This window comes from Heptranchias perlo, chromosome 13 (genome assembly GCF_035084215.1).
Source record: "Heptranchias perlo isolate sHepPer1 chromosome 13, sHepPer1.hap1, whole genome shotgun sequence".
NCBI lineage: Eukaryota > Metazoa > Chordata > Chondrichthyes > Hexanchiformes > Hexanchidae > Heptranchias > Heptranchias perlo.
Window position 1 is genome coordinate 57318545 of NC_090337.1, and position 20818 is coordinate 57339362.

The 20818-nt window shown below is 45.4% G+C and overlaps 16 non-coding genes across 16 annotated transcripts; all 16 read left to right on the plus strand.

Annotated features, from left to right (window-relative positions):
- Positions 1 to 819: 819 nt before the first annotated feature.
- trnal-caa (transfer RNA leucine (anticodon CAA)) lies at positions 820 to 938 on the plus strand. Its single transcript has 2 exons — positions 820 to 857; positions 893 to 938. It is a non-coding gene; the product is annotated as a tRNA-Leu (tRNA).
- Positions 939 to 2143: 1205 nt separating this feature from the next.
- trnal-caa (transfer RNA leucine (anticodon CAA)) lies at positions 2144 to 2262 on the plus strand. Its single transcript has 2 exons — positions 2144 to 2181; positions 2217 to 2262. It is a non-coding gene; the product is annotated as a tRNA-Leu (tRNA).
- Positions 2263 to 3467: 1205 nt separating this feature from the next.
- Positions 3468 to 3586, plus strand: trnal-caa (transfer RNA leucine (anticodon CAA)). The gene is made up of 2 exons: positions 3468 to 3505; positions 3541 to 3586. It is a non-coding gene; the product is annotated as a tRNA-Leu (tRNA).
- Positions 3587 to 4791: 1205 nt separating this feature from the next.
- trnal-caa (transfer RNA leucine (anticodon CAA)) lies at positions 4792 to 4910 on the plus strand. The gene is made up of 2 exons: positions 4792 to 4829; positions 4865 to 4910. It is a non-coding gene; the product is annotated as a tRNA-Leu (tRNA).
- Positions 4911 to 6115: 1205 nt separating this feature from the next.
- trnal-caa (transfer RNA leucine (anticodon CAA)) lies at positions 6116 to 6234 on the plus strand. The gene is made up of 2 exons: positions 6116 to 6153; positions 6189 to 6234. It is a non-coding gene; the product is annotated as a tRNA-Leu (tRNA).
- Positions 6235 to 7439: 1205 nt separating this feature from the next.
- Positions 7440 to 7558, plus strand: trnal-caa (transfer RNA leucine (anticodon CAA)). The gene is made up of 2 exons: positions 7440 to 7477; positions 7513 to 7558. It is a non-coding gene; the product is annotated as a tRNA-Leu (tRNA).
- A 1205-nt stretch (positions 7559 to 8763) lies between these two features.
- On the plus strand, positions 8764 to 8882 carry trnal-caa (transfer RNA leucine (anticodon CAA)). The gene is made up of 2 exons: positions 8764 to 8801; positions 8837 to 8882. It is a non-coding gene; the product is annotated as a tRNA-Leu (tRNA).
- Positions 8883 to 10087: 1205 nt separating this feature from the next.
- trnal-caa (transfer RNA leucine (anticodon CAA)) lies at positions 10088 to 10206 on the plus strand. Its single transcript has 2 exons — positions 10088 to 10125; positions 10161 to 10206. It is a non-coding gene; the product is annotated as a tRNA-Leu (tRNA).
- A 1205-nt stretch (positions 10207 to 11411) lies between these two features.
- On the plus strand, positions 11412 to 11530 carry trnal-caa (transfer RNA leucine (anticodon CAA)). Its single transcript has 2 exons — positions 11412 to 11449; positions 11485 to 11530. It is a non-coding gene; the product is annotated as a tRNA-Leu (tRNA).
- A 1205-nt stretch (positions 11531 to 12735) lies between these two features.
- Positions 12736 to 12854, plus strand: trnal-caa (transfer RNA leucine (anticodon CAA)). The gene is made up of 2 exons: positions 12736 to 12773; positions 12809 to 12854. It is a non-coding gene; the product is annotated as a tRNA-Leu (tRNA).
- Positions 12855 to 14059: 1205 nt separating this feature from the next.
- On the plus strand, positions 14060 to 14178 carry trnal-caa (transfer RNA leucine (anticodon CAA)). Its single transcript has 2 exons — positions 14060 to 14097; positions 14133 to 14178. It is a non-coding gene; the product is annotated as a tRNA-Leu (tRNA).
- A 1205-nt stretch (positions 14179 to 15383) lies between these two features.
- On the plus strand, positions 15384 to 15502 carry trnal-caa (transfer RNA leucine (anticodon CAA)). Its single transcript has 2 exons — positions 15384 to 15421; positions 15457 to 15502. It is a non-coding gene; the product is annotated as a tRNA-Leu (tRNA).
- A 1204-nt stretch (positions 15503 to 16706) lies between these two features.
- On the plus strand, positions 16707 to 16825 carry trnal-caa (transfer RNA leucine (anticodon CAA)). The gene is made up of 2 exons: positions 16707 to 16744; positions 16780 to 16825. It is a non-coding gene; the product is annotated as a tRNA-Leu (tRNA).
- A 1205-nt stretch (positions 16826 to 18030) lies between these two features.
- Positions 18031 to 18149, plus strand: trnal-caa (transfer RNA leucine (anticodon CAA)). Its single transcript has 2 exons — positions 18031 to 18068; positions 18104 to 18149. It is a non-coding gene; the product is annotated as a tRNA-Leu (tRNA).
- A 1205-nt stretch (positions 18150 to 19354) lies between these two features.
- Positions 19355 to 19473, plus strand: trnal-caa (transfer RNA leucine (anticodon CAA)). Its single transcript has 2 exons — positions 19355 to 19392; positions 19428 to 19473. It is a non-coding gene; the product is annotated as a tRNA-Leu (tRNA).
- A 1206-nt stretch (positions 19474 to 20679) lies between these two features.
- On the plus strand, positions 20680 to 20798 carry trnal-caa (transfer RNA leucine (anticodon CAA)). Its single transcript has 2 exons — positions 20680 to 20717; positions 20753 to 20798. It is a non-coding gene; the product is annotated as a tRNA-Leu (tRNA).
- Positions 20799 to 20818: the final 20 nt, after the last annotated feature.

Sequence of the window (20818 nt, forward strand, 5' to 3'; positions counted from 1 at the left end):
AGCACACACAGAAAATTACATTCTTACCCTACCTCCATTGCTGCATTCCACATTGCTTTCTAGTATTGTGGCTTTCAATCCCACTGCAGACAGTGGTGTTACTCAGATAAAAGGGCACCAGAGTCATAGAATGAAACTTCTTCCACACAAAGGCTGCTGATTCTGCTCCGTTACTCAGGGAATTACTTCCAATGCTACTTCTGACATTAACAGTTTGCCAGAAAAAGACAGCAGAGCCAAGCAATTCAGTCATCAGCACGTAAAAGTTGCCAGAGTTCATGACTTTGTAGGCCGGGCCGTTCAGGTGGCAGTGCTCAGATTAATGCTTAAGGCCAAGGGCACAAGACCTGCAGAGTGGCTTGTTTCCCCTCACAAAGTTTGGTAGTGCCTGGTGATTTTCTGGGGAGCCGGGCTCCAAATAGCACTTGTCACATCAAGTAAATGTATTGTGAGAAAAGGAAAGGCACGAGAATGAGAGGCTGTAAAGTGCTGCTTGGAATCAATGTTGGATTGTGGTTTGTTTTCGAAAGGCTTGTGTTTGAATGCAGCTGTGCTGCTTGTGTTTTGTCAAGTTGAGAAAGCAGAAATGTAGGCGAGGACGATGGTAAGGGACAGGTTGTAAAATACGGGTTTTGTGAGAAATATATGTGTATGAATGTTGGTTTCACTGCAGGGATGCTCAACTTTATGACTGACACTGCCTGAAAAGTCATAGAAGAAGAGCGAATGGTGCGTGTTTTGTGTTTGCATGGGAGGAATCAGTGCCAGGCAGCTCAGTAAGGGTACAGATTTTGGAGGACACGCTTGTAGCATTGCACAGTCAGGATGGCCGAGTGGTCTAAGGCGCCAGACTCAAGGACTGTTTATCCTTACCTTACTTAAGGTTGGTGAATTCTGGTCCCTTTCTAGGGGCGTAGGTTCAAATCCCACTTCTGACATTACCTTTTTTTAATCCACGCAAATGCCGTCAGCGTCAAACAGCCTGCTCAACTCTGCTTCAATTTGCATGTGGCCGCTTCAAGTACCTCAGCGGTATTGCCATTTGCCCACAAAAGCGAATTAGATCAGTACTTGAAGGGAAAAAATTTGACGGGCAATGTGGAAAGGGCAACGGAATGGGACTAATTGGACAGCTCTTTCAAAGAGCCGTCACAGGCACGATGGTCCGAATGGCCACCCTTGTGCTGTACCTACTATGATACTATGAAATGAAAGGCACCACTCACACAATGACTTCTTTTCCTCACAAAACTTGCCACATTCTAACTCTTTCCTCAGCGATAAGATTTCAAATCACACTTCTCCTTTCCCACACAAAAAAGGCAGCACACACAGAAAATTACATTCTTACCCTACCTCCATTGCTGCATTCCACATTGCTTTCTAGTATTGTGGCTTTCAATCCCACTGCAGACAGTGGTGTTACTCAGATAAAAGGGCACCAGAGTCATAGAATGAAACTTCTTCCACACAAACGCTGCTGATTCTGCTCCGTTACTCAGGGAATTACTTCCAATGCTACTTCTGACATTAACAGTTTGCCAGAAAAAGACAGCAGAGCCAAGCAATTCAGTCATCAGCACGTAAAAGTTGCCAGAGTTCATGACTTTGTAGGCCGGGCCGTTCAGGTGGCAGTGCTCAGATTAATGCTTAAGGCCAAGGGCACAAGACCTGCAGAGTGGCTTGTTTCCCCTCACAAAGTTTGGTAGTGCCTGGTGATTTTCTGGGGAGCCGGGCTCCAAATAGCACTTGTCACATCAAGTAAATGTATTGTGAGAAAAGGAAAGGCACGAGAATGAGAGGCTGAAAAGTGCTGCTTGGAATCAATGTTGGATTGTGGTTTGTTTTCGAAAGGCTTGTGTTTGAATGCAGCTGTGCTGCTTGTGTTTTGTCAAGTTGAGAAAGCAGAAATGTAGGCGAGGACGATGGTAAGGGACAGGTTGTAAAATACGGGTTTTGTGAGAAATATATGTGTATGAATGTTGGTTTCACTGCAGGGATGCTCAACTTTATGACTGACACTGCCTGAAAAGTCATAGAAGAAGAGCGAATGGTGCGTGTTTTGTGTTTGCATGGGAGGAATCAGTGCCAGGCAGCTCAGTAAGGGTACAGATTTTGGAGGACACGCTTGTAGCATTGCACAGTCAGGATGGCCGAGTGGTCTAAGGCGCCAGACTCAAGGACTGTTTATCCTTACCTTACTAAAGGTTGGTGAATTCTGGTCCCTTTCTAGGGGCGTGGGTTCAAATCCCACTTCTGACATTAGCTTTTTTTAATCCACGCAAATGCCGTCAGCGTCAAACTGCCTGCTCAACTCTGCTTCAATTTGCATGTGGCCGCTTCAAGTACCTCAGCGGTATTGCCATTTGCCCACAAAAGCGAATTAGATCAGTACTTGAAGGGAAAAAATTTGACGGGCAATGTGGAAAGGGCAACGGAATGGGACTAATTGGACAGCTCTTTCAAAGAGCCGTCACAGGCACGATGGTCCGAATGGCCACCCTTGTGCTGTACCTACTATGATACTATGAAATGAAAGGCACCACTCACACAATGACTTCTTTTCCTCACAAAACTTGCCACATTCTAACTCTTTCCTCAGCGATAAGATTTCAAATCACACTTCTCCTTTCCCACACAAAAAAGGCAGCACACACAGAAAATTACATTCTTACCCTACCTCCATTGCTGCATTCCACATTGCTTTCTAGTATTGTGGCTTTCAATCCCACTGCAGACAGTGGTGTTACTCAGATAAAAGGGCACCAGAGTCATAGAATGAAACTTCTTCCACACAAAGGCTGCTGATTCTGCTCCGTTACTCAGGGAATTACTTCCAATGCTACTTCTGACATTAACAGTTTGCCAGAAAAAGACAGCAGAGCCAAGCAATTCAGTCATCAGCACGTAAAAGTTGCCAGAGTTCATGACTTTGTAGGCCGGGCCGTTCAGGTGGCAGTGCTCAGATTAATGCTTAAGGCCAAGGGCACAAGACCTGCAGAGTGGCTTGTTTCCCCTCACAAAGTTTGGTAGTGCCTGGTGATTTTCTGGGGAGCCGGGCTCCAAATAGCACTTGTCACATCAAGTAAATGTATTGTGAGAAAAGGAAAGGCACGAGAATGAGAGGCTGAAAAGTGCTGCTTGGAATCAATGTTGGATTGTGGTTTGTTTTCGAAAGGTTTGTGTTTGAATGCAGCTGTGCTGCTTGTGTTTTGTCAAGTTGAGAAAGCAGAAATGTAGGCGAGGACGATGGTAAGGGACAGGTTGTAAAATACGGGTTTTGTGAGAAATATATGTGTATGAATGTTGGTTTCACTGCAGGGATGCTCAACTTTATGACTGACACTGCCTGAAAAGTCATAGAAGAAGAGCGAATGGTGCGTGTTTTGTGTTTGCATGGGAGGAATCAGTGCCAGGCAGCTCAGTAAGGGTACAGATTTTGGAGGACACGCTTGTAGCATTGCACAGTCAGGATGGCCGAGTGGTCTAAGGCGCCAGACTCAAGGACTGTTTATCCTTACCTTACTAAAGGTTGGTGAATTCTGGTCCCTTTCTAGGGGCGTGGGTTCAAATCCCACTTCTGACATTAGCTTTTTTTAATCCACGCAAATGCCGTCAGCATCAAACTGCCTGCTCAACTCTGCTTCAATTTGCATGTGTCCGCTTCAAGTACCTCAGCGGTATTGCCATTTGCCCACAAAAGCGAATTAGATCAGTACTTGAAGGGAAAAAATTTGACGGGCAATGTGGAAAGGGCAACGGAATGGGACTAATTGGACAGCTCTTTCAAAGAGCCGTCACAGGCACGATGGTCCGAATGGCCACCCTTGTGCTGTACCTACTATGATACTATGAAATGAAAGGCACCACTCACACAATGACTTCTTTTCCTCACAAAACTTGCCACATTCTAACTTTTTCCTCAGCGATAAGATTTCAAATCACACTTCTCCTTTCCCACACAAAAAAGGCAGCACACACAGAAAATTACATTCTTACCCTACCTCCATTGCTGCATTCCACATTGCTTTCTAGTATTGTGGCTTTCAATCCCACTGCAGACAGTGGTGTTACTCAGATAAAAGGGCACCAGAGTCATAGAATGAAACTTCTTCCACACAAAGGCTGCTGATTCTGCTCCGTTACTCAGGGAATTACTTCCAATGCTACTTCTGACATTAACAGTTTGCCAGAAAAAGACAGCAGAGCCAAGCAATTCAGTCATCAGCACGTAAAAGTTGCCAGAGTTCATGACTTTGTAGGCCGGGCCGTTCAGGTGGCAGTGCTCAGATTAATGCTTAAGGCCAAGGGCACAAGACCTGCAGAGTGGCTTGTTTCCCCTCACAAAGTTTGGTAGTGCCTGGTGATTTTCTGGGGAGCCGGGCTCCAAATAGCACTTGTCACATCAAGTAAATGTATTGTGAGAAAAGGAAAGGCACGAGAATGAGAGGCTGAAAAGTGCTGCTTGGAATCAATGTTGGATTGTGGTTTGTTTTCGAAAGGCTTGTGTTTGAATGCAGCTGTGCTGCTTGTGTTTTGTCAAGTTGAGAAAGCAGAAATGTAGGCGAGGACGATGGTAAGGGACAGGTTGTAAAATACGGGTTTTGTGAGAAATATATGTGTATGAATGTTGGTTTCACTGCAGGGATGCTCAACTTTATGACTGACACTGCCTGAAAAGTCATAGAAGAAGAGCGAATGGTGCGTGTTTTGTGTTTGCATGGGAGGAATCAGTGCCAGGCAGCTCAGTAAGGGTACAGATTTTGGAGGACACGCTTGTAGCATTGCACAGTCAGGATGGCCGAGTGGTCTAAGGCGCCAGACTCAAGGACTGTTTATCCTTACCTGACTAAAGGTTGGTGAATTCTGGTCTCTTTCTAGGGGCGTGGGTTCAAATCCCACTTCTGACATTACCTTTTTTTAATCCACGCAAATGCCGTCAGCGTCAAACAGCCTGCTCAACTCTGCTTCAATTTGCATGTGGCCGCTTCAAGTACCTCAGCGGTATTGCCATTTGCCCACAAAAGCGAATTAGATCAGTACTTGAAGGGAAAAAATTTGACGGGCAATGTGGAAAGGGCAACGGAATGGGACTAATTGGACAGCTCTTTCAAAGAGCCGTCACAGGCACGATGGTCCGAATGGCCACCCTTGTGCTGTACCTACTATGATACTATGAAATGAAAGGCACCACTCACACAATGACTTCTTTTCCTCACAAAACTTGCCACATTCTAACTCTTTCCTCAGCGATAAGATTTCAAATCACACTTCTCCTTTCCCACACAAAAAAGGCAGCACACACAGAAAATTACATTCTTACCCTACCTCCATTGCTGCATTCCACATTGCTTTCTAGTATTGTGGCTTTCAATCCCACTGCAGACAGTGGTGTTACTCAGATAAAAGGGCACCAGAGTCATAGAATGAAACTTCTTCCACACAAAGGCTGCTGATTCTGCTCCGTTACTCAGGGAATTACTTCCAATGCTACTTCTGACATTAACAGTTTGCCAGAAAAAGACAGCAGAGCCAAGCAATTCAGTCATCAGCACGTAAAAGTTGCCAGAGTTCATGACTTTGTAGGCCGGGCCGTTCAGGTGGCAGTGCTCAGATTAATGCTTAAGGCCAAGGGCACAAGACCTGCAGAGTGGCTTGTTTCCCCTCACAAAGTTTGGTAGTGCCTGGTGATTTTCTGGGGAGCCGGGCTCCAAATAGCACTTGTCACATCAAGTAAATGTATTGTGAGAAAAGGAAAGGCACGAGAATGAGAGGCTGAAAAGTGCTGCTTGGAATCAATGTTGGATTGTGGTTTGTTTTCGAAAGGCTTGTGTTTGAATGCAGCTGTGCTGCTTGTGTTTTGTCAAGTTGAGAAAGCAGAAATGTAGGCGAGGACGATGGTAAGGGACAGGTTGTAAAATACGGGTTTTGTGAGAAATATATGTGTATGAATGTTGGTTTCACTGCAGGGATGCTCAACTTTATGACTGACACTGCCTGAAAAGTCATAGAAGAAGAGCGAATGGTGCGTGTTTTGTGTTTGCATGGGAGGAATCAGTGCCAGGCAGCTCAGTAAGGGTACAGATTTTGGAGGACACGCTTGTAGCATTGCACAGTCAGGATGGCCGAGTGGTCTAAGGCGCCAGACTCAAGGACTGTTTATCCTTACCTGACTAAAGGTTGGTGAATTCTGGTCCCTTTCTAGGGGCGTGGGTTCAAATCCCACTTCTGACATTAGCTTTTTTTAATCCACGCAAATGCCGTCAGCGTCAAACTGCCTGCTCAACTCTGCTTCAATTTGCATGTGGCCGCTTCAAGGACCTCAGCGGTATTGCCATTTGCCCACAAAAGCGAATTAGATCAGTACTTGAAGGGAAAAAATTTGACGGGCAATGTGGAAAGGGCAACGGATTGGGACTAATTGGACAGCTCTTTCAAAGAGCCGGCACAGGCACGATGGTCCGAATGGCCACCCTTGTGCTGTACCTACTATGATACTTTGAAATGAAAGGCACCACTCACACAATGACTTCTTTTCCTCCCAAAACTTGCCACATTCTAACTTTTTCCTCAGCGATAAGATTTCAAATCACACTTCTCCTTTCCCACACAAAAAAGGCAGCACACACAGAAAATTACATTCTTACCCTACCTCCATTGCTGCATTCCACATTGCTTTCTAGTATTGTGGCTTTCAATCCCACTGCAGACAGTGGTGTTACTCAGATAAAAGGGCACCAGAGTCATAGAATGAAACTTCTTCCACACAAAGGCTGCTGATTCTGCTCCGTTACTCAGGGAATTACTTCCAATGCTACTTCTGACATTAACAGTTTGCCAGAAAAAGACAGCAGAGCCAAGCAATTCAGTCATCAGCACGTAAAAGTTGCCAGAGTTCATGACTTTGTAGGCCGGGCCGTTCAGGTGGCAGTGCTCAGATTAATGCTTAAGGCCAAGGGCACAAGACCTGCAGAGTGGCTTGTTTCCCCTCACAAAGTTTGGTAGTGCCTGGTGATTTTCTGGGGAGCCGGGCTCCAAATAGCACTTGTCACATCAAGTAAATGTATTGTGAGAAAAGGAAAGGCACGAGAATGAGAGGCTGAAAAGTGCTGCTTGGAATCAATGTTGGATTGTGGTTTGTTTTCGAAAGGCTTGTGTTTGAATGCAGCTGTGCTGCTTGTGTTTTGTCAAGTTGAGAAAGCAGAAATGTAGGCGAGGACGATGGTAAGGGACAGGTTGTAAAATACGGGTTTTGTGAGAAATATATGTGTATGAATGTTGGTTTCACTGCAGGGATGCTCAACTTTATGACTGACACTGCCTGAAAAGTCATAGAAGAAGAGCGAATGGTGCGTGTTTTGTGTTTGCATGGGAGGAATCAGTGCCAGGCAGCTCAGTAAGGGTACAGATTTTGGAGGACACGCTTGTAGCATTGCACAGTCAGGATGGCCGAGTGGTCTAAGGCGCCAGACTCAAGGACTGTTTATCCTTACCTTGCTAAAGGTTGGTGAATTCTGGTCCCTTTCTAGGGGCGTGGGTTCAAATCCCACTTCTGACATTACCTTTTTTTAATCCACGCAAATGCCGTCAGCGTCAAACAGCCTGCTCAACTCTGCTTCAATTTGCATGTGGCCGCTTCAAGTACCTCAGCGGTATTGCCATTTGCCCACAAAAGCGAATTAGATCAGTACTTGAAGGGAAAAAATTTGACAGGGAATGTGGAAAGGGCAACGGAATGGGACTAATTGGACAGCTCTTTCAAAGAGCCGTCACAGGCACGATGGTCCGAATGGCCACCCTTGTGCTGTACCTACTATGATACTATGAAATGAAAGGCACCACTCACACAATGACTTCTTTTCCTCACAAAACTTGCCACATTCTAACTCTTTCCTCAGCGATAAGATTTCAAATCACACTTCTCCTTTCCCACACAAAAAAGGCAGCACACACAGAAAATTACATTCTTACCCTACCTCCATTGCTGCATTCCACATTGCTTTCTAGTATTGTGGCTTTCAATCCCACTGCAGACAGTGGTGTTACTCAGATAAAAGGGCACCAGAGTCATAGAATGAAACTTCTTCCACACAAAGGCTGCTGATTCTGCTCCGTTACTCAGGGAATTACTTCCAATGCTACTTCTGACATTAACAGTTTGCCAGAAAAAGACAGCAGAGCCAAGCAATTCAGTCATCAGCACGTAAAAGTTGCCAGAGTTCATGACTTTGTAGGCCGGGCCGTTCAGGTGGTAGTGCTCAGATTAATGCTTAAGGCCAAGGGCACAAGACCTGCAGAGTGGCTTGTTTCCCCTCACAAAGTTTGGTAGTGCCTGGTGATTTTCTGGGGAGCCGGGCTCCAAATAGCACTTGTCACATCAAGTAAATGTATTGTGAGAAAAGGAAAGGCACGAGAATGAGAGGCTGAAAAGTGCTGCTTGGAATCAATGTTGGATTGTGGTTTGTTTTCGAAAGGCTTGTGTTTGAATGCAGCTGTGCTGCTTGTGTTTTGTCAAGTTGAGAAAGCAGAAATGTAGGCGAGGACGATGGTAAGGGACAGGTTGTAAAATACGGGTTTTGTGAGAAATATATGTGTATGAATGTTGGTTTCACTGCAGGGATGCTCAACTTTATGACTGACACTGCCTGAAAAGTCATAGAAGAAGAGCGAATGGTGCGTGTTTTGTGTTTGCATGGGAGGAATCAGTGCCAGGCAGCTCAGTAAGGGTACAGATTTTGGAGGACACGCTTGTAGCATTGCACAGTCAGGATGGCCGAGTGGTCTAAGGCGCCAGACTCAAGGACTGTTTATCCTTACCTTACTAAAGGTTGGTGAATTCTGGTCCCTTTCTAGGGGCGTGGGTTCAAATCCCACTTCTGACATTAGCTTTTTTTAATCCACGCAAATGCCGTCAGCGTCAAACAGCCTGCTCAACTCTGCTTCAATTTGCATGTGGCCGCTTCAAGTACCTCAGCGGTATTGCCATTTGCCCACAAAAGCGAATTAGATCAGTACTTGAAGGGAAAAAATTTGACAGGCAATGTGGAAAGGGCAACGGATTGGGACTAATTGGACAGCTCTTTCAAAGAGCCGGCACAGGCACGATGGTCCGAATGGCCACCCTTGTGCTGTACCTACTATGATACTTTGAAATGAAAGGCACCACTCACACAATGACTTCTTTTCCTCACAAAACTTGCCACATTCTAACTTTTTCCTCAGCGATAAGATTTCAAATCACACTTCTCCTTTCCCACACAAAAAAGGCAGCACACACAGAAAATTACATTCTTACCCTACCTCCATTGCTGCATTCCACATTGCTTTCTAGTATTGTGGCTTTCAATCCCACTGCAGACAGTGGTGTTACTCAGATAAAAGGGCACCAGAGTCATAGAATGAAACTTCTTCCACACAAAGGCTGCTGATTCTGCTCCGTTACTCAGGGAATTACTTCCAATGCTACTTCTGACATTAACAGTTTGCCAGAAAAAGACAGCAGAGCCAAGCAATTCAGTCATCAGCACGTAAAAGTTGCCAGAGTTCATGACTTTGTAGGCCGGGCCGTTCAGGTGGCAGTGCTCAGATTAATGCTTAAGGCCAAGGGCACAAGACCTGCAGAGTGGCTTGTTTCCCCTCACAAAGTTTGGTAGTGCCTGGTGATTTTCTGGGGAGCCGGGCTCCAAATAGCACTTGTCACATCAAGTAAATGTATTGTGAGAAAAGGAAAGGCACGAGAATGAGAGGCTGAAAAGTGCTGCTTGGAATCAATGTTGGATTGTGGTTTGTTTTCGAAAGGCTTGTGTTTGAATGCAGCTGTGCTGCTTGTGTTTTGTCAAGTTGAGAAAGCAGAAATGTAGGCGAGGACGATGGTAAGGGACAGGTTGTAAAATACGGGTTTTGTGAGAAATATATGTGTATGAATGTTGGTTTCACTGCAGGGATGCTCAACTTTATGACTGACACTGCCTGAAAAGTCATAGAAGAAGAGCGAATGGTGCGTGTTTTGTGTTTGCATGGGAGGAATCAGTGCCAGGCAGCTCAGTAAGGGTACAGATTTTGGAGGACACGCTTGTAGCATTGCACAGTCAGGATGGCCGAGTGGTCTAAGGCGCCAGACTCAAGGACTGTTTATCCTTACCTTACTAAAGGTTGGTGAATTCTGGTCCCTTTCTAGGGGCGTGGGTTCAAATCCCACTTCTGACATTAGCTTTTTTTAATCCACGCAAATGCTGTCAGCGTCAAACTGCCTGCTCAACTCTGCTTCAATTTGCATGTGGCCGCTTCAAGTACCTCAGCGGTATTGCCATTTGCCCACAAAAGCGAATTAGATCAGTACTTGAAGGGAAAAAATTTGACGGGCAATGTGGAAAGGGCAACGGATTGGGACTAATTGGACAGCTCTTTCAAAGAGCCGGCACAGGCACGATGGTCCGAATGGCCACCCTTGTGCTGTACCTACTATGATACTATGAAATGAAAGGCACCACTCACACAATGACTTCTTTTCCTCACAAAACTTGCCACATTCTAACTTTTTCCTCAGCGATAAGATTTCAAATCACACTTTTCATTTCCCACACAAAAAAGGCAGCACACACAGAAAATTACATTCTTACCCTACCTCCATTGCTGCATTCCACATTGCATTCTAGTATTGTGGCTTTCAATCCCACTGCAGACAGTGGTGTTACTCAGATAAAAGGGCACCAGAGTCATAGAATGAAACTTCTTCCACACAAAGGCTGCTGATTCTGCTCCGTTACTCAGGGAATTACTTCCAATGCTACTTCTGACATTAACAGTTTGCCAGAAAAAGACAGCAGAGCCAAGCAATTCAGTCATCAGCACGTAAAAGTTGCCAGAGTTCATGACTTTGTAGGCCGGGCCGTTCAGGTGGCAGTGCTCAGATTAATGCTTAAGGCCAAGGGCACAAGACCTGCAGAGTGGCTTGTTTCCCCTCACAAAGTTTGGTAGTGCCTGGTGATTTTCTGGGGAGCCGGGCTCCAAATAGCACTTGTCACATCAAGTAAATGTATTGTGAGAAAAGGAAAGGCACGAGAATGAGAGGCTGAAAAGTGCTGCTTGGAATCAATGTTGGATTGTGGTTTGTTTTCGAAAGGCTTGTGTTTGAATGCAGCTGTGCTGCTTGTGTTTTGTCAAGTTGAGAAAGCAGAAATGTAGGCGAGGACGATGGTAAGGGACAGGTTGTAAAATACGGGTTTTGTGAGAAATATATGTGTATGAATGTTGGTTTCACTGCAGGGATGCTCAACTTTATGACTGACACTGCCTGAAAAGTCATAGAAGAAGAGCGAATGGTGCGTGTTTTGTGTTTGCATGGGAGGAATCAGTGCCAGGCAGCTCAGTAAGGGTACAGATTTTGGAGGACACGCTTGTAGCATTGCACAGTCAGGATGGCCGAGTGGTCTAAGGCACCAGACTCAAGGACTGTTTATCCTTACCTTACTAAAGGTTGGTGAATTCTGGTCCCTTTCTAGGGGCGTGGGTTCAAATCCCACTTCTGACATTAGCTATTTTTAATCCACGCAAATGCCGTCAGCGTCAAACTGCCTGCTCAACTCTGCTTCAATTTGCATGTGGCCGCTTCAAGTACCTCAGCGGTATTGCCATTTGCCCACAAAAGCGAATTAGATCAGTACTTGAAGGGAAAAAATTTGACGGGCAATGTGGAAAGGGCAACGGATTGGGACTAATTGGACAGCTCTTTCAAAGAGCCGGCACAGGCACGATGGTCCGAATGGCCACCCTTGTGCTGTACCTACTATGATACTATGAAATGAAAGGCACCACTCACACAATGACTTCTTTTCCTCACAAAACTTGCCACATTCTAACTTTTTCCTCAGCGATAAGATTTCAAAACACACTTCTCCTTTCCCACACAAAAAAGGCAGCACACACAGAAAATTACATTCTTACCCTACCTCCATTGCTGCATTCCACATTGCTTTCTAGTATTGTGGCTTTCAATCCCACTGCAGACAGTGGTGTTACTCAGATAAAAGGGCACCAGAGTCATAGAATGAAACTTCTTCCACACAAAGGCTGCTGATTCTGCTCCGTTACTCAGGGAATTACTTCCAATGCTACTTCTGACATTAACAGTTTGCCAGAAAAAGACAGCAGAGCCAAGCAATTCAGTCATCAGCACGTAAAAGTTGCCAGAGTTCATGACTTTGTAGGCCGGGCCGTTCAGGTGGCAGTGCTCAGATTAATGCTTAAGGCCAAGGGCACAAGACCTGCAGAGTGGCTTGTTTCCCCTCACAAAGTTTGGTAGTGCCTGGTGATTTTCTGGGGAGCCGGGCTCCAAATAGCACTTGTCACATCAAGTAAATGTATTGTGAGAAAAGGAAAGGCACGAGAATGAGAGGCTGAAAAGTGCTGCTTGGAATCAATGTTGGATTGTGGTTTGTTTTCGAAAGGCTTGTGTTTGAATGCAGCTGTGCTGCTTGTGTTTTGTCAAGTTGAGAAAGCAGAAATGTAGGCGAGGACGATGGTAAGGGACAGGTTGTAAAATACGGGTTTTGTGAGAAATATATGTGTATGAATGTTGGTTTCACTGCAGGGATGCTCAACTTTATGACTGACACTGCCTGAAAAGTCATAGAAGAAGAGCGAATGGTGCGTGTTTTGTGTTTGCATGGGAGGAATCAGTGCCAGGCAGCTCAGTAAGGGTACAGATTTTGGAGGACACGCTTGTAGCATTGCACAGTCAGGATGGCCGAGTGGTCTAAGGCGCCAGACTCAAGGACTGTTTATCCTTACCTTACTAAAGGTTGGTGAATTCTGGTCCCTTTCTAGGGGCGTGGGTTCAAATCCCACTTCTGACATTAGCTTTTTTTAATCCATGCAAATGCCGTCAGCGTCAAACTGCCTGCTCAACTCTGCTTCAATTTGCATGTGGCCGCTTCAAGTACCTCAGCGGTATTGCCATTTGCCCACAAAAGCGAATTAGATCAGTACTTGAAGGGAAAAAATTTGACGGGCAATGTGGAAAGGGCAACGGATTGGGACTAATTGGACAGCTCTTTCAAAGAGCCGGCACAGGCACGATGGTCCGAATGGCCACCCTTGTGCTGTACCTACTATGATACTATGAAATGAAAGGCACCACTCACACAATGACTTCTTTTCCTCACAAAACTTGCCACATTCTAACTTTTTCCTCAGCGATAAGATTTCAAATCACACTTTTCATTTCCCACACAAAAAAGGCAGCACACACAGAAAATTACATTCTTACCCTACCTCCATTGCTGCATTCCACATTGCTTTCTAGTATTGTGGCTTTCAATCCCACTGCAGACAGTGGTGTTACTCAGATAAAAGGGCACCAGAGTCATAGAATGAAACTTCTTCCACACAAAGGCTGCTGATTCTGCTCCGTTACTCAGGGAATTACTTCCAATGCTACTTCTGACATTAACAGTTTGCCAGAAAAAGACAGCAGAGCCAAGCAATTCAGTCATCAGCACGTAAAAGTTGCCAGAGTTCATGACTTTGTAGGCCGGGCCGTTCAGGTGGCAGTGCTCAGATTAATGCTTAAGGCCAAGGGCACAAGACCTGCAGAGTGGCTTGTTTCCCCTCACAAAGTTTGGTAGTGCCTGGTGATTTTCTGGGGAGCCGGGCTCCAAATAGCACTTGTCACATCAAGTAAATGTATTGTGAGAAAAGGAAAGGCACGAGAATGAGAGGCTGAAAAGTGCTGCTTGGAATCAATGTTGGATTGTGGTTTGTTTTCGAAAGGCTTGTGTTTGAATGCAGCTGTGCTGCTTGTGTTTTGTCAAGTTGAGAAAGCAGAAATGTAGGCGAGGACGATGGTAAGGGACAGGTTGTAAAATACGGGTTTTGTGAGAAATATATGTGTATGAATGTTGGTTTCACTGCAGGGATGCTCAACTTTATGACTGACACTGCCTGAAAAGTCATAGAAGAAGAGCGAATGGTGCGTGTTTTGTGTTTGCATGGGAGGAATCAGTGCCAGGCAGCTCAGTAAGGGTACAGATTTTGGAGGACACGCTTGTAGCATTGCACAGTCAGGATGGCCGAGTGGTCTAAGGCACCAGACTCAAGGACTGTTTATCCTTACCTTACTAAAGGTTGGTGAATTCTGGTCCCTTTCTAGGGGCGTGGGTTCAAATCCCACTTCTGACATTAGCTTTTTTTAATCCACGCAAATGCCGTCAGCGTCAAACTGCCTGCTCAACTCTGCTTCAATTTGCATGTGGCCGCTTCAAGTACCTCAGCGGTATTGCCATTTGCCCACAAAAGCGAATTAGATCAGTACTTGAAGGGAAAAAATTTGACGGGCAATGTGGAAAGGGCAACGGATTGGGACTAATTGGACAGCTCTTTCAAAGAGCCGGCACAGGCACGATGGTCCGAATGGCCACCCTTGTGCTGTACCTACTATGATACTATGAAATGAAAGGCACCACTCACACAATGACTTCTTTTCCTCACAAAACTTGCCACATTCTAACTTTTTCCTCAGCGATAAGATTTCAAATCACACTTCTCCTTTCCCACACAAAAAAGGCAGCACACACAGAAAATTACATTCTTACCCTACCTCCATTGCTGCATTCCACATTGCTTTCTAGTATTGTGGCTTTCAATCCCACTGCAGACAGTGGTGTTACTCAGATAAAAGGGCACCAGAGTCATAGAATGAAACTTCTTCCACACAAAGGCTGCTGATTCTGCTCCGTTACTCAGGGAATTACTTCCAATGCTACTTCTGACATTAACAGTTTGCCAGAAAAAGACAGCAGAGCCAAGCAATTCAGTCATCAGCACGTAAAAGTTGCCAGAGTTCATGACTTTGTAGGCCGGGCCGTTCAGGTGGCAGTGCTCAGATTAATGCTTAAGGCCAAGGGCACAAGACCTGCAGAGTGGCTTGTTTCCCCTCACAAAGTTTGGTAGTGCCTGGTGATTTTCTGGGGAGCCGGGCTCCAAATAGCACTTGTCACATCAAGTAAATGTATTGTGAGAAAAGGAAAGGCACGAGAATGAGAGGCTGAAAAGTGCTGCTTGGAATCAATGTTGGATTGTGGTTTGTTTTCGAAAGGCTTGTGTTTGAATGCAGCTGTGCTGCTTGTGTTTTGTCAAGTTGAGAAAGCAGAAATGTAGGCGAGGACGATGGTAAGGGACAGGTTGTAAAATACGGGTTTTGTGAGAAATATATGTGTATGAATGTTGGTTTCACTGCAGGGATGCTCAACTTTATGACTGACACTGCCTGAAAAGTCATAGAAGAAGAGCGAATGGTGCGTGTTTTGTGTTTGCATGGGAGGAATCAGTGCCAGGCAGCTCAGTAAGGGTACAGATTTTGGAGGACACGCTTGTAGCATTGCACAGTCAGGATGGCCGAGTGGTCTAAGGCGCCAGACTCAAGGACTGTTTATCCTTACCTTACTAAAGGTTGGTGAATTCTGGTCCCTTTCTAGGGGCGTGGGTTCAAATCCCACTTCTGACATTAGCTTTTTTTAATCCACGCAAATGACGTCCGCGTCAAACTGCCTGCTCAACTCTGCTTCAATTTGCATGTGGCCGCTTCAAGTACCTCAGCGGTATTGCCATTTGCCCACAAAAGCGAATTAGATCAGTACTTGAAGGGAAAAAATTTGACGGGCAATGTGGAAAGGGCAACGGAATGGGACTAATTGGACAGCTCTTTCAAAGAGCCGGCACAGGCACGATGGTCCGAATGGCCACCCTTGTGCTGTACCTACTATGATACTATGAAATGAAAGGCACCACTCACACAATGACTTCTTTTCCTCACAAAACTTGCCACATTCTAACTTTTTCCTCAGCGATAAGATTTCAAATCACACTTCTCCTTTCCCACACAAAAAAGGCAGCACACACAGAAAATTACATTCTTACCTACCTCCATTGCTGCATTCCACATTGCATTCTAGTATTGTGGCTTTCAATCCCACTGCAGACAGTGGTGTTACTCAGATAAAAGGGCACCAGAGTCATAGAATGAAACTTCTTCCACACAAAGGCTGCTGATTCTGCTCCGTTACTCAGGGAATTACTTCCAATGCTACTTCTGACATTAACAGTTTGCCAGAAAAAGACAGCAGAGCCAAGCAATTCAGTCATCAGCACGTAAAAGTTGCCAGAGTTCATGACTTTGTAGGCCGGGCCGTTCAGGTGGCAGTGCTCAGATTAATGCTTAAGGCCAAGGGCACAAGACCTGCAGAGTGGCTTGTTTCCCCTCACAAAGTTTGGTAGTGCCTGGTGATTTTCTGGGGAGCCGGGCTCCAAATAGCACTTGTCACATCAAGTAAATGTATTGTGAGAAAAGGAAAGGCACGAGAATGAGAGGCTGAAAAGTGCTGCTTGGAATCAATGTTGGATTGTGGTTTGTTTTCGAAAGGCTTGTGTTTGAATGCAGCTGTGCTGCTTGTGTTTTGTCAAGTTGAGAAAGCAGAAATGCAGGCGAGGACGATGGTAAGGGACAGGTTGTAAAATACGGGTTTTGTGAGAAATATATGTGTATGAATGTTGGTTTCACTGCAGGGATGCTCAACTTTATGACTGACACTGCCTGAAAAGTCATAGAAGAAGAGCGAATGGTGCGTGTTTTGTGTTTGCATGGGAGGAATCAGTGCCAGGCAGCTCAGTAAGGGTACAGATTTTGGAGGACACGCTTGTAGCATTGCACAGTCAGGATGGCCGAGTGGTCTAAGGCGCCAGACTCAAGGACTGTTTATCCTTACCTTACTAAAGGTTGGTGAATTCTGGTCCCTTTCAAGGGGCGTGGGTTCAAATCCCACTTCTGACATTACCTTTTTTTAATCCACGCAAATGCCGTCAGCGTCAAACAGCCTGCTCAACTCTGCTTCAATTTGCATGTGGCCGCTTCAAGTACCTCAGCGGTATTGCCATTTGCCCACAAAAGCGAATTAGATCAGTGCTTGAAGGGAAAAAATTTGACGGGCAATGTGGAAAGGGCAACGGAATGGGACTAATTGGACAGCTCTTTCAAAGAGCCGGCACAGGCACGATGGTCCGAATGGCCACCCTTGTGCTGTACCTACTATGATACTATGAAATGAAAGGCACCACTCACACAATGACTTCTTTTCCTCACAAAACTTGCCACATTCTAACTCTTTCCTCAGCGATAAGATTTCAAATCACACTTCTCCTTTCCCACACAAAAAAGGCAGCACACACAGAAAATTACATTCTTACCCTACCTCCATTGCTGCATTCCACATTGCTTTCTAGTATTGTGGCTTTCAATCCCACTGCAGACAGTGGTGTTACTCAGATAAAAGGGCACCAGAGTCATAGAATGAAACTTCTTCCACACAAAGGCTGCTGATTCTGCTCCGTTACTCAGGGAATTACTTCCAATGCTACTTCTGACATTAACAGTTTGCCAGAAAAAGACAGCAGAGCCAAGCAATTCAGTCATCAGCACGTAAAAGTTGCCAGAGTTCATGACTTTGTAGGCCGGGCCGTTCAGGTGGTAGTGCTCAGATTAATGCTTAAGGCCAAGGGCACAAGACCTGCAGAGTGGCTTGTTTCCCCTCACAAAGTTTGGTAGTGCCTGGTGATTTTCTGGGGAGCCGGGCTCCAAATAGCACTTGTCACATCAAGTAAATGTATTGTGAGAAAAGGAAAGGCACGAGAATGAGAGGCTGAAAAGTGCTGCTTGGAATCAATGTTGGATTGTGGTTTGTTTTCGAAAGGCTTGTGTTTGAATGCAGCTGTGCTGCTTGTGTTTTGTCAAGTTGAGAAAGCAGAAATGTAGGCGAGGACGATGGTAAGGGACAGGTTGTAAAATACGGGTTTTGTGAGAAATATATGTGTATGAATGTTGGTTTCACTGCAGGGATGCTCAACTTTATGACTGACACTGCCTAAAAAGTCATAGAAGAAGAGCGAATGGTGCGTGTTTTGTGTTTGCATGGGAGGAATCAGTGCCAGGCAGCTCAGTAAGGGTACAGATTTTGGAGGACACGCTTGTAGCATTGCACAGTCAGGATGGCCGAGTGGTCTAAGGCGCCAGACTCAAGGACTGTTTATCCTTACCTTACTAAAGGTTGGTGAATTCTGGTCCCTTTCTAGGGGCGTGGGTTCAAATCCCACTTCTGACATTAGCTTTTTTTAATCCACGCAAATGACGTCCGCGTCAAACTGCCTGCTCAACTCTGCTTCAATTTGCATGTGGCCGCTTCAAGTGCCTCAGCGGTATTGCCATTTGCCCACAAAAGCGAATTAGATCAGTACTTGAAGGGAAAAAATTTGACGGGCAATGTGGAAAGGGCAACGGAATGGGACTAATTGGACAGCTCTTTCAAAGAGCCGTCACAGGCACGATGGTCCGAATGGCCACCCTTGTGCTGTACCTACTATGATACTATGAAATGAAAGGCACCACTCACACAATGACTTCTTTTCCTCACAAAACTTGCCACATTCTAACTTTTTCCTCAGCGATAAGATTTCAAATCACACTTCTCCTTTCCCACACAAAAAAGGCAGCACACACAGAAAATTACATTCTTACCCTACCTCCATTGCTGCATTCCACATTGCTTTCTAGTATTGTGGCTTTCAATCCCACTGCAGACAGTGGTGTTACTCAGATAAAAGGGCACCAGAGTCATAGAATGAAACTTCTTCCACACAAAGGCTGCTGATTCTGCTCCGTTACTCAGGGAATTACTTCCAATGCTACTTCTGACATTAACAGTTTGCCAGAAAAAGACAGCAGAGCCAAGCAATTCAGTCATCAGCACGTAAAAGTTGCCAGAGTTCATGACTTTGTAGGCCGGGCCGTTCAGGTGGCAGTGCTCAGATTAATGCTTAAGGCCAAGGGCACAAGACCTGCAGAGTGGCTTGTTTCCCCTCACAAAGTTTGGTAGTGCCTGGTGATTTTCTGGGGAGCCGGGCTCCAAATAGCACTTGTCACATCAAGTAAATGTATTGTGAGAAAAGGAAAGGCACGAGAATGAGAGGCTGAAAAGTGCTGCTTGGAATCAATGTTGGATTGTGGTTTGTTTTCGAAAGGCTTGTGTTTGAATGCAGCTGTGCTGCTTGTGTTTTGTCAAGTTGAGAAAGCAGAAATGTAGGCGAGGACGATGGTAAGGGACAGGTTGTAAAATACGGGTTTTGTGAGAAATATATGTGTATGAATGTTGGTTTCACTGCAGGGATGCTCAACTTTATGACTGACACTGCCTGAAAAGTCATAGAAGAAGAGCGAATGGTGCGTGTTTTGTGTTTGCATGGGAGGAATCAGTGCCAGGCAGCTCAGTAAGGGTACAGATTTTGGAGGACACGCTTGTAGCATTGCACAGTCAGGATGGCCGAGTGGTCTAAGGCGCCAGACTCAAGGACTGTTTATCCTTACCTTACTAAAGGTTGGTGAATTCTGGTCCCTTTCTAGGGGCGTGGGTTCAAATCCCACTTCTGACATTAGCTTTTTTTTAATCCACGCAAATGCCGTCCGCGTCAAACTGCCTGCTCAACTCTGCTTCAATTTGCATGTGGCCGCTTCAAGTGCCTCAGCGGTATTGCCATTTGCCCACAAAAGCGAATTAGATCAGTACTTGAAGGGAAAAAATTTGACGGGCAATGTGGAAAGGGCAACGGATTGGGACTAATTGGACAGCTCTTTCAAAGAGCCGGCACAGGCACGATGGTCCGAATGGCCACCCTTGTGCTGTACCTACTATGATACTATGAAATGAAAGGCACCACTCACACAATGACTTCTTTTCCTCACAAAACTTGCCACATTCTAACTTTTTCCTCAGCGATAAGATTTCAAATCACACTTCTCCTTTCCCACACAAAAAAGGCAGCACACACAGAAAATTACATTCTTACCCTACCTCCATTGCTGCATTCCACATTGCTTTCTAGTATTGTGGCTTTCAATCCCACTGCAGACAGTGGTGTTACTCAGATAAAAGGGCACCAGAGTCATAGAATGAAACTTCTTCCACACAAAGGCTGCTGATTCTGCTCCGTTACTCAGGGAATTACTTCCAATGCTACTTCTGACATTAACAGTTTGCCAGAAAAAGACAGCAGAGCCAAGCAATTCAGTCATCAGCACGTAAAAGTTGCCAGAGTTCATGACTTTGTAGGCCGGGCCGTTCAGGTGGCAGTGCTCAGATTAATGCTTAAGGCCAAGGGCACAAGACCTGCAGAGTGGCTTGTTTCCCCTCACAAAGTTTGGTAGTGCCTGGTGATTTTCTGGGGAGCCGGGCTCCAAATAGCACTTGTCACATCAAGTAAATGTATTGTGAGAAAAGGAAAGGCACGAGAATGAGAGGCTGAAAAGTGCTGCTTGGAATCAATGTTGGATTGTGGTTTGTTTTCGAAAGGCTTGTGTTTGAATGCAGCTGTGCTGCTTGTGTTTTGTCAAGTTGAGAAAGCAGAAATGTAGGCGAGGACGATGGTAAGGGACAGGTTGTAAAATACGGGTTTTGTGAGAAATATATGTGTATGAATGTTGGTTTCACTGCAGGGATGCTCAACTTTATGACTGACACTGCCTGAAAAGTCATAGAAGAAGAGCGAATGGTGCGTGTTTTGTGTTTGCATGGGAGGAATCAGTGCCAGGCAGCTCAGTAAGGGTACAGATTTTGGAGGACACGCTTGTAGCATTACACAGTCAGGATGGCCGAGTGGTCTAAGGCGCCAGACTCAAGGACTGTTTATCCTTACCTTACGAAAGGTTGGTGAATTCTGGTCCCTTTCTAGGGGCGTGGGTTCAAATCCCACTTCTGACATTAGCTTTTTTTTAATCCAC